Below are 15,238 nucleotides of genomic sequence, written 5' to 3' on the forward strand. Positions count from 1 at the left end.
TTCCTCAAAGGTCAACATCGGGCTTGCCCGATTAAAATCCGAGTCTAAGGGTAGATTCCGTCTACCCATAACCCCACAAGTATATATATATATGTGTGTTTTATTTCAAAATTCGAGTCCAAATCGACTCTCAAAACTCAGATTCTCATTTTTCAAAATATAGATAAAGTTTCTCAAAAATTTCACTTTAATTCTCATACTTTGATGTTAAATCTCATATATAAACATGTAAAATAGATGAAAATTGATCAAAATCACTTAACCAATGATTCTAGATGAAAACCCCTCTTCAAAATTACCTCCTACCGAGTTTAGGGTTTAAAGATATGAAAATGAGACTAAAATCTCATCCCTCAGCTTTTATGTCCAGGCGCAGGTGTTGCAAATGCGAACTCCGCAAATGCGAGAAAATGATCGCAAAAGCGAAGACTTTCACACCCCTGCTGTCATCGCAAATGCAACAAAAAGATCGCAAATGCAAAGAATGGTCTAATCGCAAAACTGACCATTTCATCACAAATGCGGAACTCCTAGCCCAGGCCCCTTCGCAAATGCGAACACAGGGTTCGCAAATGCGAACATTACATAGTCTAGCTAATATCGCAAATGCGATGTGCCCCCCCCTCCCCCCCCACATAATTATGATGACGCAAATGCGATCATAGTCTCGCATTGAGGCATCTGTGGAAAAATTAGCAATGCTAGAATTCTTTAAACACTCTGATACGCGTCCGAAACTCACCCGAGTCCTCGGAGCTCTAAACCAAACATCAATATAAGTCTAAACACAAAACATGAACTCGCTCGCGGGATCAAATCATCAAAATAACATCTGAAACCAAGAATCGGACCTCCAAAACACATGAAATTCATATGAAACTCAAGAATTTCTAAAAACACAAACGCGTGTCTGATCCCAATCAAATCTACTCAGAATGACGCCAAATATTGCAGACAAGTTCCAAATAAAAAAACGGACCTATTCCAAGTCAAAAAATAGAAATCCAAACATGATAGCTATGAAGTCAACCTACAATCAAACTTATTAAAATTCTAATCCTTTAAATTGCCAATTTTCGGCAAAACAACACAAATCCACCTACGGACTTCCGAATTCAATTTCGGGCATAAGCCCAATTCTAAAATTATGATACGAACCTATCAGAGCCATCAAACACCGTTCAAGGATAATTTTCACAAAAGTCAAACCTCGGTCAACATATTTAACTTTAGCTTCTAAAGTGAGAATCACTCATCCAAGTTCATCTCGAAACATTCGAAAAATAAATCTGACCATGCACGCAAGTCATAATGCACAATGTGATGCCGCTCAAGACCTCTCGAACTACTGAACGGATCCTTAAAGTACAAAACAACCGGTCGGGTCATTACAGTAGGTGAAAATTCCCTCTGTAAATCGCCTCCTACCGAGTCTAGGGTTCAATGATATGAAAATATGACTAAAATTATGACTTCCAACCCTTATGTCCAGGCGCAGGTGTCGCAAATGTGTCCTAGTATTTGCAAAAACGAACTCCGCAAATGCGAAGAATGATCACAAAAGTGACATACATCACAGTCCTGCTAATGTTGCAAATGCTATGATTTTATCGCAAATGCGAACATGAACACTTCGCAAAAATGACCACTCTGATCGCAATTGCGATTGAGCCCAGCCCAGGTCCCCATTGCAAATGTGAACCTTGTGTTCGCAAATGAGAATCTAACAGTTCCCAGTATATCTCGCAAATGCGATCTGCCACCTTGCAAATGGGTGATCGCAAATGCGAACAAAATCTCGCATTTGCGAGACCTGAAGTATCTGTTCTATAACTAGCAGAACTAAAACTCTTCAAACACTCCAAAACGCATCTAAGCTCACCCGAGCCCTCGGGACTCCAAATCAAACATCCACACAAGTCTAAAAATAACATACGAACTCGCTCGTGCGATCTAAACACCAAAATATTAACTAGAACCACGAATCGAATATCAAAATGCTTGATTTTCAAAAGATAGTTCAAGAACCTCTAGAATTGCAACCAAGCGTCTGAATCCTATCAAAACAACTAGGAATGATGCCAAACTTTACAAACAATTTCCAAATAGCAAAACAGACTTATTCCAAGTCTCAAAACTAAAATTCAAACCCGATATTCATAAAGTCAAACCATAGTCTAACCTAAAGAATTTCTAAACCTTCAAATTGCTAACTTTCGGTAAAACATACCAAATCAACCTAGGGATCTCCGAATTATATTCTAGACATACGCTCAAGTCCAAAATCACAATACGAACCTATTGGAGCCATCAAAGTACCGTTCCCGGGTCATTTTCACAAAAGTCAAACCTCAATCAACATTTCCAACTTAAGCTCCTAAAATGAGAATCACTCATCCAAATCTATCCCGAAACATCCGAAAATCGAATCCGACCATACATGCAAGTCATATACACAATATGAAGCCACTCAAGACCTCGAACAACTGAACGGAATGCTAAAACTCAAAACGACCGGCCGGATCGTTACAGCGTATAATAACAAACAACGTATCGAAATAATAGATTCATCTTAGATAGAAAGCTATTTTAAAATCAATAAATTATTACTTTTTAGTACTTGTTTTCATTGGAATTTGACATTTTTGGTTGAGATAGATGGTATCCTGTAATTAGAAATTTATTCTTTTTATCCTTTCTTTTGTATATTATTAATGATCAACAATTGTCTTTCTTAATGAAATAACAAAAAAATAGCCCGCTTACTAAAAATTAAGTTATAATTTCATGTATTTTAAATTAATTTCTTAATTATTCTCACTTTTTATGTTTTTATATCCAGTTAAATATGTGCAAAAGAATGTTTACTTTGTTTGGACGAAAATAAAATTTCACTTTTTTCAAAATGAACGTAATAAGGGGACTTGGGTGTCAAAAAGGCCACATCCATCAATTTCATTGTTAGCATTTAGCAATTGTAACCCACGTAGCTCTCCTATTAGTTTTCTTATATCAATTTTCAAACACAATAAAACCCAGAATAACCGAAACGTGTGATAAATTAACCGATATACAATAATGCTATCTCCTGTGACATTTTAAAAATAAACTACCGAAAAATTTAGTGAACCAAAACTGTTATTGAAGAAAAACCAAAATGATTATAAAGGTATTAAAAGGTCTAAGAGTGGTCATACAAAATATAATAATCAAAAAATTAGTATGTGTGTACGGTCGAAATCAAACTCGCCTATGGCATGATAGGTTAGGAACATGACAACCAAAGAGTGAAGATCGATCCCGAGTCCCACCGAGTTAGAACCCGGGGTCATAACGCCTGTCTTCGAAAACATTGAGTCTGTAATCCCGGAATCGACCTTAGCCCAAATTGAGCTCAAAGAAACGTTATTTGCATAACCAACAAAAGACTGAAATATCCGTGACCGGTCGGATATTACGGCGGAAATCTCGGCATGTATCAATAAAAAACGGGCAATCAGCAAATCAAGAGATTTTTACCTTTTAAAGAATTTTACCTAAAGTAGGACTCATCTACTATATAAAGGGGGGACTGATAATTCATTAAACAAATTGTAGCACGCATCCCAAAGTAATATTTCATTATTATTCTTTAAACTCTAATTCTTCTGTATCATGACACCGATCGAAGAACACCTGGCTTGAGGGTGATTGACCTTCCAAAGCTAAGACTGTTCAATTTGTGTGGTTTGTATTTACTTTTTCCTTATTTATTTCAATTGCAATCAGATTTATCATTTTGTGTCAAATTAATTCACATATCCTTAGAACCACTTACAAATTTAATTGTTATGACGCCCATCGTGGGGCTAAGGATAATAGTGGTTATTTCATACAAATCTCCATATCACACTCTACTTCATACTTGTTCTTTGAGGTGTCTCTACCTTCAGGTTAAAACTCAAAATGTCGAACTCTCAATCAGCACCCCTACATGTTGACAACGAGTCTGACCATCACGGTGAAAATAATAACATAGCGCCCGGTGACAAGGTATCGCTCGTTGATCCTATCGGAATTCCGGTCACGGGCCTGATTGATGCTAATTCACATGTGGTTATCGACGCAAACTTTCTTACCGACCCCGAGAATAGCGTCTGTGGTGGAGCTCGATCGGTAACTCAAAACACACAAAACATTGGAGGAGATGTGGTCAGTTTACGGGTGATCTTTAAAATGTTGCAGGCTCAACAGGCGGCAATAGCTCAGTTACAGAACCAAAGATGTGCACCGAGCAGGGTTGAACCCGATCCACCCCGGGAAGTCACCCGCAGGGATGAACCGATCGCAGAAAGGTCAAATAAACATGAATCGTTGGCTAACCCCGAGATCATAAAGATGCTCAAAGAGCTGACAAAACGGATAGAATCAGGGGAGAAGAAAATCGAAGCTAATGAAAAAAAGGTGAAAACCTACATTTCCAAGGGAGACCAAATCCCAGAAGCACCGCTAATATTGAAAGGCCTGGATTCCAAAACGTTCGTACAAAAACCTTTTACTCCAAGCGCGGCTCCAAAGTCGATACATAAGAAATTCTACATGCCCAAGATTGCTAAATATAACGGAACGACCGACCCAAATAAGCATGTAACCTCTTACACATGTGCCATCAAAGGGAATGACTTGGAGGATGAAGAGATCGAGTCTATCCTGTTGAAGAAATTCGGAGAGACCCTGTCAAAAGAGGCTATGATATGGTGTCACAACTTACCTTCTAATTCTATTGATTCATTTGTTATGCTTGCGGATTCTTTTATGAAAGCACATGCCGGGGCCATCAAGGTCGAGACCAGGAAATAGGACCTTTTCAAAGTAAAACGGAAGGATAACGAGATGCTCAGAGAGTTCGTGTCCAGGTTTCAAATGGAAAGAATGGACCTGCCACATGTCGCTGATGATTGGGCCGTTCAGGCTTTCACCCAAGGGCTCAATGTTAAAAGCTTGGTGGCTTCACAGCAGTTGAAACAAAACCTGATAGAATATCCGGTCGTTACTGCTGACGTACATAATCGATATCAATCAAAGATCATAGTGGAAGATGATCAACTCGGGGCCCCTTCGGGGTCTATTTATCCTGTCAGAACTATCGATAGAGTCAAAAGAGACATCGATCGTGAACCGAGACCAAACAGGGATCAGTATTAGCCATATATTGGAGACCGAAGAAGTAGTGGGTCCGGGTAGAACTCTATAAGACACGAAAGGATAAGTGGCGAGGTTAGAGCAACCGGGGACTCATGAGCAAAAACAGCTTCGACAGGCCCATTGGGCCTAAAGAAGCACCGAGGTTATCGGACGCATCAAAAATACCAAATGGCCTCAACCTCTACAATCTGATATAACCCAAAGGGATCCTAACCAGATATGTAAATATCATGGCACTCACGGCCACAGAACGGAGGATTGCCGATAGTTGATAGAGGAAGTATCCTGACTATTCAACAGCGGGCACCTTCGAGAATTCTTGAGTGACCGAGCCAAGAGTCATTTCAGGAATAGGGATTCTAACAAATATACCAAACAAGAATAACCTCAACACGTCATTAACATGATCATTGGTGGGGTCGATATCCCTCAAGGGCCGATGTTGAAACGCACCAAAGAATCAATCACGAGGAAAAACGAACTCGAGATTACATACCGGAGGGAACCTTGTCTTTCAACGACGAGGACGCGGAAGGGATTGTGCAACCCCATAATGATGCACTGGTAATATCTGTACTCGTAAATAAAATTCTAGCTAAACGTGTGTTAATTGATCCAGGTAGCTCAGCCAACATCATACGATCGAGGGTCGTGGAGCAGCTCGGTCTACAGGATCAAATCGTGCCTGCAGTCCGAGTTCTAAACGGATTCAACATGAAATAAGAAACCATTAAGGGTGAGATAACATTATCGGTGAACACCGCCGGAACTACTCAGGAAGCTAAGTTTTATGTGGTCGAAGGAAACATGAGGTACAACACCTTTTTCGGAAGGCCATAGATCCACAACATGAGGGGAGTACCCTCAACTCTGCACCAAGAGTTAAAATTCCCAACACCAGGCGGAATTAAAACAATATACGGAGAACAGCTAGCCGCAAAGGAGATGTTTGCGGTCGAAGAGGCGATTTCAATATCCGCACTTGCAACAACAAAGAGGCCTAGTTCGGTCACAAAGCCAGAAACTAAATAGCAACTACCGACACTAGCTTTGACCCAACCAGAGAAATATGAGACTGATGAAGGCGATTATTACGGGGTACCCAGGTCTTTTATAGCCCCCGATGATTCTGACTCCACTAAATCGACGGTCGAGGAGCTGGAACAGGTCATATTGGTCGAGCGTCTACCCGATCGAAAGGTATACGTAGGTACAGGGTGAAATCCCGAGCTCAGGAAAAAACTCATTCAGTTTCTTATGGCTAACATAGATTATTTCTCTTGGTCTCACCTTGAAATGAAAGGAATCCCGTCATAAATAACCACTCATAAGCTAAGGCTGGACCCGAAGTCCCATCCAGTAAAGTAGAAGAGGAGACCTCAATCCGAGATCAAACATGCTTTCATCAAGGACGAGGTATCTAAACTCCTTAAAATTGGTTCGATCCGGGAGGTTAAATACCCGGATTGGTTAGCGAACGTAGTGGTATTCCCTAAAAAAGAGGAATAAATTAAGAATGTGGGTAGACTATAAGGATGTGAATAAGACATGTCCCAAGGACATTTTTCCTCTGCCCAACATCGATCGCATGATCGATGCCACGGCCGGCCACGAGATCCTCAGTTTTCTCTATGCCTACTCCGGGTACAACCAAATACGGATGGACCCGGGTTACCGGGAAAAAACCTCCTTCATCACTAAATACGGCACCTACTGCTACAACGTGATACCATTCGGGTTAAAAGAACGCATGTGCCACTTACCAATGCCTAGTAAATCGAATGTTCGAGGAACAAATAGGAAAATCAATGGAGGTTTATATTGACGATATGTTGGTTAAGTCCCTGCAAGCAAAGGACCATTTCAAACATTTGCAGGAAACCTTCAGCATATTGAAAAAATACAATATGAAGCTGAACCCGAAGAAATGTGCGTTTGGAGTTGGGTCAGGGAAATTTCTCGAATTCATGGTATCCAACCGGGGAATCGAGATCAACCCCGACAAGATCAATCCATCGAAGATATCACGGTTGTGGACAACGTGAAGGTTGTGCAAAGATTAACCGGGCAGCATAGCTGCCCTGGGGCGATTCATCTCGAGTTCCTCCGACAAGATCCACTAGTTCTTCACACTATTGAAGAAGAAGAATAACTTCTCATGGACCCCGGAGTGCCAACGGGCCTTGGAGGAACTCAAGCAGTATCTATCGAGCCCACCGCTGCTCCACACGCCTAAGACAGACGAACAACTATACTTGTACTTGGCAGTATTGAAGATAGCGATAAGTGGAGTCCTGGTCCGGAAAGATCAAGGTACGCAATTTCCAATTTACTATGTTAGCAGGACCCTATGTGAGGCTGAAACTAGGTATCCTCACCTAGAAAAGTTGATGATTGCTTTGCTAAGCGCCTCTAGAAAGCTAAAACCATACTTCCAGTTTCACCCCATATGTGCCGTGACTACTTATCCATTGAGGAATGTTATGCATAATCCCGAGCTCTCGGGCCGGTTGGACAAATGGGCCGTGGAAATCAATGGGTACGATATTGAATATCGACCTCAGACTGCCATTAATTCTCAAATTTTGGCAGACTTTGTGGCCGACTTTACGCCAGCCCTAATACCCGAGGTCGAAAGAGAGTTATTAATCAACTCAGGAACCTCCTCGGGGATCTGGACCCTCTTTACAGAAAACGCCTCTAACGCAAAAGGGTCCGGACCTGGCATCGTATTGAAGCAACCAACAGGAAATATAGTTAGACAATCTATTAGGACTGTGAAATTGACTAACAATAAGGCCGAATATGAGGCCATGATTGCAGGTCTCAAACTAGCCAAAAGCTTGGGGGCAGAGGTGATTGAAGCCAAGTGCAACTCCCTTCTTATAGTGAACCAAGTTAATGGGACGTTCGAGGTCAGAGAAGAACGAATGCAAAGGTACCTTGATAAATTGCAGGTAACATTACATCGATTCAAATAATGGACTTTGCAATACGTACCTTGGGATCAAAACAGCAAGGTCGATGCCCTTGCTAGCCTAGGGTCATCTGTCGAGGATGACGAGTTAAACTCAAGGGCAGTCGTACAACTTATGAGGTCGGTAGTGGAAGAAGGTCATGCCGATATTAACTCAACGAGCCTAACTTGGGACTGGAGAAATAAATATACAAAATACTTGAAGACCGGAAAATTATCGTCGGATCTAAAGGAATCGAGGGCCCTACGTACAAAGGCAGCCCGGTTTAGCCTGTCCGAAGATGAAATCCTTTTTAGAAGAACATTCGATGGACTACTAGCGATATGTCTAGGACTATGGGACACCGAGTACATTTTGAGATAAATCCACGAAGGCACCTGTGGTAATCATTCAGGCGCCGAATCATTTGTTCAAAAAGTGATCAGAGTCGGCTACTACTAGATCGATATGGAAAAGGACGCGAAGAGTTCGTACAAAAATGTGATGAATATCAAATACACGCTCCGATGATTCATCAGTCTAGGGAGCTGCTGCATTCGGTTTTGTCACCATGGCCGTTCATGAAGTGGGGAATAGATATCGTTGGACCCCTTCCGTGGGCACCCGGTAAAGCTCAAATTATATTGTTTATGACTGACTATTTTTCTAAGTGGGTGGAAGCCCATACATACGAAAAGGTCAGGGAGAAGGAAGTCATCAATTTCATTTGGGACCACATCATATGCCGATTCGGAATGCCAGCTGAGATCGTGTGCGACAATGGGAAATAATTCATCATCAACAAAGTTAGCAAGTTTCTCGAAGATCATAAGATCAAAAGGATCCTATCAATACCCGACCACCCTAGTGGGAACGGACAAGATGAATCGACCAACAAAACCATATTCCAAAACCTCAAGAAGAGGCTGACCGACGCTAAAGGAAAATGAAAGAAAATCCTGCCCGAAATCTTATGGGCATACCGTACGACCTCGAAGTCCAGTACCGGGGCCACCCCGTTCTCACTGGTTTACGACGCCGAAGCTCTAATACCAGTCAGAGAACCAAGTCTCAGGTTCCGATATGCAACCAAGGAATCGAACGTTGAGGCTATGAACACGAGCCTAGATCTATAAGATGAAAGGTGAGAGGTAGACCTTGTCCGGTTAGCTGCCCAAAAATAGCGGATCGAGAGATATTACAATCGAAGGGACAACCTTTGACACTTCAATGTCGGGGACTTAGTGTTAAGGAAGGCCACACTAAACACCCGAAACCCAAACAAAGGAAAGTTGGGGCCGAACTGGAAAGGACCTTATCAAATTATCGAGATCACCGGTAAAGGATCGTACAAGCTCAGAACAATGAGCGGTGAGAAACTACCGAACAGCTATAACATAACTCACTTGAAGTGATACTACTGTTAGGGTACGATCTCATTCATTTTCTTTTATTTATTTACATTAAGAACTAACACTTGCAGGAAATCATCAAAAAATAATACAATCTTTAGGCCTGAAAACACGCGGTGCACTCTTTTTTCCTTGAACCGGTTTTGTCCCAAATAGAATTTTCCAGCAAGGTTTTTAATGAAACAACAGTAAATTGTGCTAACTTGGAATTGAAGGTCGGTCACGAACCGGTATCGAAAATCACGTCAACAGTATTCGAGGCCTCTCTACGCTTGGCCCCAAACACTAAGGGGCATCACCCTCGGATAAACGACTTTAACAAGGAAGGAAACTTTATGATTGAATGGTCTCGGCTCGATCGATAGGATTTACTGTAAGGGCCATATGGTCAAACAAATCGTGCCTGCATAGACTGCTCGAGCCCTGGCAAAAAACCTATACACATGTATATCTATTACGCACAAGAATAAAAAGAAATTTCTAACTTGCGGATAAATATCTTGTCCCTTAAGAATTTCTCTTTTTTCTTTTTTCTCTTAAGGAATTTCCTACATCCGATCCCTTAAAGGTATCGAGCCCAAGGGCTGCCTTTATCCAGGTTCAAACGATCACTCCCATTCAGAGACTGTTATCTTAGGCAAAGCCCAAATAACTCGAGGGCACGAGACCTATTAGGCAACGCCCAAACCTTAAAGGCTACGGCCATCCCCATTCGGAGACTGCTATCTTAGGCAAGCCCGGATAACTCGGGGTAACAAGCCCACTGGGCAACACCCGAACTAAAGGCTACGACCATAATTAAAATGGCTCAGAGATGTCCGAGACCCATAACAAAAAAACAAGGCCTTCGAAATTTCATAACCGGTTCTAAAAACAAAAAGGGAAAATTTCTACAAAGGCGTCTAAATAGTCCGGTCTTATCCACCCCTGGGTCCATCGGAACCCTCAAAGTCTTCTTCTTCTTCTTCTTCTTCTTCTTCTTCTTCTTCTTCTTCTTCTTCTTCGGGGTAGGCCAACTTCTTGGCCTTGGCCTCGAGCACCTTAGCGGTTTTGATCTCGGCCGATAGATCGAAACCTCGAGCATGAATCTCCTCGAGGGCCTCTCTTCGCGACTGCCGCTTCTCATAATCAACAATGTCCTTCAAGTGGTCCTGGTCCGCCTCGGCATTGGCCTTATATTGGGCCACCATCTCGCTGGCGTCGATTTTAACCACCGCGGCCGCTAACTTGGCCATTTCAAGTTCCTAGGCCATAATGTTTCGATCAGAGGCAGACAAACTTAGCCGAGACTGGAGCTCTTCAACCTTTTTGTCTTGCACCTCGACCTTTTCCTTTGCTGCTCAAAGCTGGACCTCGATTGAAGTCAGTTGCGCCCGAGTAGTCTCTTTTTCCGAGGCTAGGTGATCAATCCTGCCCCTCCATTCGTCGGTCTCGGCCTTGACAATATCCATCTCAGCTCGTAGTTGATCGATCTGATCGATTTTTTGTTGGACCTGCGGATTCGGACCGTTAGTCACCGAGCTTAGCTCTTCATCACTAACCTCAAATATTTTTATCTGCACGACTAAGTCGGTATGTTCCTTTCAAGCCACCTCCAGCTCAGCTCAGAGGCTCTTAACCTCCCCCTCGCGTTGCTCACTGAGAAGTTTGTACATATATCTCTTCTCAGTAAGCTCTTTAGTTTAGGCCTCGAGGAGACTCAGCTCTTCTCAATATCGGAGGAAGGTCTCGTGGTGAAGCACCGAGGCCTGCGGATACAAGGGAAAATATTAAGATCATTAAGTAACCAAAGCTAGAAAATGAAAAGGTTTGGTAACACCTTACCCGATTCAATGCCTGATGTGCTTCATTGAACAAGCATGGAGATTCCACCTTGTTTCATATTTGACTGGTCTTCTTCAGTCACCAGGCATTGGAGGTAACTAGCTACCCCAACAGGTGCGGAAAGGACCCGGGCGTCCTCCAGAACAGAGATAATGATCGACCGCTTCCGACCGGGATCGGCACTCGCGGCAGGGAATCAGTTGACCAATCTCGGGATCGAGCTAGATCCACCTGTCCCCGAGGGAGGACTTTTCTTGGTACTTCCAAATCACCCAAGCTAGTGACATCCTCCATGGCAATAGAGTCCACGCCATCAAAAAAGCTTTGGAGGGGATCGTTCGCTCCTAGGACCCCCTCATTTGAACGCTCCTTCGCCGCTTGAGCTTCACCTAATATTGAGTCCATGAACGAAGGCGATCCTGTTATATCGATGACACCGGGTGGAGCAGAACCGGCATCTTGAAGGTTCTCGACCCTCACTGATGCGTTGACCTCTTGAGTTTGGGAAGGATTGGCCTCTATCGTCCCCCCTTCGGTTGATGCCCATTCTTCAGGGACCAATGGCTCCCAGGCCACTAAACTTTCCTCCTCTTCAGACTCGTCCTTGAGCTGGTAGAGGGAGTCTGAATCAAGTATTCGGGAGCTGGAGGTTTCTTTTGGCTTGCGGATAAGCCTCTTCTTTGGTTTCTTTTTCTCCGAGCTCGGAGAACTCGGAGCCTTTTTTCTCTTCTTCTCTTCACCCTGTTTCGGAGCAGGGGACTCAATGGGGAAATCGTCACTACCGGATGGGGGCCTCATTTGGACATCCTTGGGTAAACCTGCAAAAAGAAATAAAACAAGTAAGGACTTAATCATGCAAAGGGGAAACCAAATATCACTTATGAAAGAGATCTCATCGTGCAAACGGGCCTCCCATCGACCCTTTGAAAGCTCGCGCCATGAGCGCTCGGAATAAGGCATTTGCGATACGATACCATCGACCCATTCCTTGAGTCGAGGAACTGCATTCGGGATCCGAGCAACAGCTGCAGCATCACAGAACACCGATAAGAAAGAAGAAAAAGAGAGATAAATAAATCCTTGGAAGCAAAATTATATACTTACGTTTCATGTTCCACTTCTAGGTGAACGACATGTGCTCTGTCGGGATCACGTCCGAGGTCCTCATTCGGACAAAACGGCCTAGATAACCTCGATACCTATCTTCATTGATACTCGAGAACTCGGCTTTATTGGCCCAACGGGCGAGCTTGATCAGTCCCCCCCTCCCCGGTAGAGTCGGGACTGTATAAGCGCATAAGGTGATCGATCGTGAAAGGGCACCCTTCGATCTTGCTTACAAAGAAACGGAGGAGAATTACGATCCTCCAGAAAGAAGGATGAATTTGACCGAGGTTTACCTCGTATATTTTGCAAAAGTCAAAGATAACCGGATCCAAGGGGCTCAACGTGAAGGGATAAGTGTAAACACTTAAGAATCCCTCGACGTAGATGGTGATAGCTTCGTCAGGTTCGAGAACCACCACATGTTTGTCAGTCTAGTTACAATCCTTCTTGACTTCGGAGAGAATATCCTCGGTGATCGAGCAGATGTACCTCGAGACCTCCTCACACCGGCCTAGTACGAAGGAGGGCTTTTCGACTTTAAAATCAGCATTTACCGGGCATCCCCCCGGGATGAACATTTTTAGAGGAGGTTCCGGTGCTGGTTCCTCGACAGCTGTACGTGAAGCGGTTTCTTCGGTAGCCGGCCGCGAGGTAGAAGGAGTTTCTTTTTGGGGAACAGTTTTGGAAGTTTTTGCCATTTCTTTATAGAGAGAAAATAAGGAAAAAGAGGAAGTTAAAAGAGTACACTTGATGGTTTGATAAAAAGTCGAGTGAGAGTTCTTGTAAAAGATCTCAAAGTAACTAGAATATAAGTGCGTGAAAGTATTGAAATTTCTTAGGAATGAGGGCAAAAGGTTTGAATGTAAAGTTTGAATAAACAAATGAGGGGTATTTATAATTTTTCAGTGACGGTTCACATCTAGGAGTGGCCGACCAGCAACTGACAAGCGTTTAATACCATTAAGAATTGACTGACAAGACGTTTCAACTTTTTTGTCGATTCTGTCGTATGATATCGAAGAAAGAATCGGAAGCTCATATCGTTTCTCGTCGTCTACTCTCCAAAAAACGAGGGGACTATCTGTGTACGATCGAAATCGAGCTCGCCTTTGGCATGATAGGTTAGGAACATGACAACCAAAGACTGAAGATAGACCTCGAGTCCCACCGAGCTAGAACCCGGGGCCATAACGCCTGCCTTCGAGAAAATTGAGTCCGTAATCCCAGAGTCGACCTTAGCCCCGATCGAGCTCAAAGAAATGTTGTTAGCATAACTAACAGAAGACCGAAATATCCGTGACCGGTCGGATATTATGGCGGGAATCTCGGCACGTATCAATAAGGAACCGACAATCAGCAAATCAAATGATTTTTACCTTTTATAGAATTGTACCTAAAGTAGGACTCATCTACTATATAAAGGGGGGACTGATAATTCATTGAACACATTGTAATACGCATCCCAAAGCAATATTTTATTATTATTATTTAATCTCTTGTTCTTCTGTATCCTGACACCGATCGAAGCGCACCTGGCTCGAGGGTGATTGACCTTCTAAAGCTAAGACTGTTCAATTTGTGTGGTTTGCATTTACTTTTCCCTTATTTATTTCAATTGCAATCTGATTTATCATTTTTGTGTCAAGTTAATCCACGTATACTTAAAACCACTTACAAATTCAATTGTTATTCGATTTTGAGGGTAAACAGTATGATTTAAATTTTTTAAAATGACTGACCGACCCAGACTATTAACACCCTACGCCAAAGGGATGTAGATAGATTGGTAAGTCCACAAGAACACTAATTTTCGTATTGCTTCAATAACATCACTTTGGTTACTAAAACGGATTATCTTGGTTCGAAATTAATCTAATACTTTAATAATGCAATAGTCAAGAAAATTGCATAATTATTAAGAGAACAAAGTGTTTTCAAGAAAAGAGCAAATCTCTTTCTAGAGACAATACTTGTATTTAATTTGAATCCAGCGGCCAGAAATTTCTTTGACGAAACCCGTGTTTTGATAAATTATACTCCTTCCGTTTCAATTTAGATGAGGTAGTTTAACTCGGCACAGAGTTTTAAAAAAAAGGACTTTTAAAACTTGTGGTCTTAAAAGCTTAAGGGGTAAAAGCTTTATGGGGCCATGACATTTGTGTGGTTATAAAAGCTTCTCATTAAGGGTAAAATGGGTAAAATTAAGAGTTTAAAGTTGAATTATTTCCAAATTTAGAAATGTGTCATTTATTTTGGAACAGACTAAAAAGGAAAGTAACTCATCTAATTTGAAATGGATGGAGTATCGTTTAATTTGTCATCGTTTCATAATGTCAGATACTAACAATTTGAAGAATAAACAAGCAATATTACAAAAAAAAAAAATAATAAGATACGAGGTAGAATTATCATATAAAAATTTAGGATAAAAGATAAACTATGATTAATTAATAACAAGGAAAGACAAAATGAGAGAAAAGAACAAGGTAACGACGCGACCATGCTAAATCGCTCATTATATAAAGTTGCACTTTTATCGTTACATAACTACGAATTTAACAATACGATACAATAAAATTTAAATAACAACTAAAATAAATATGGGATTTAAAGTAAGTATGTGATACAATACAATAGGGGACAACCATCCCAACAAGCTGTTAAGGTTCTGCAGAAAAGAGGATTGAATTATATGATTTGAACCCTTTATATTTTCAAATCAAGAACCAAATAAAATGATCATTTTAGACTAAC

This window comes from Nicotiana tabacum, chromosome 23 (assembly GCF_000715075.1).
Source record: "Nicotiana tabacum cultivar K326 chromosome 23, ASM71507v2, whole genome shotgun sequence".
In the NCBI taxonomy this organism is placed as follows: Eukaryota; Viridiplantae; Streptophyta; class Magnoliopsida; order Solanales; family Solanaceae; genus Nicotiana; species Nicotiana tabacum.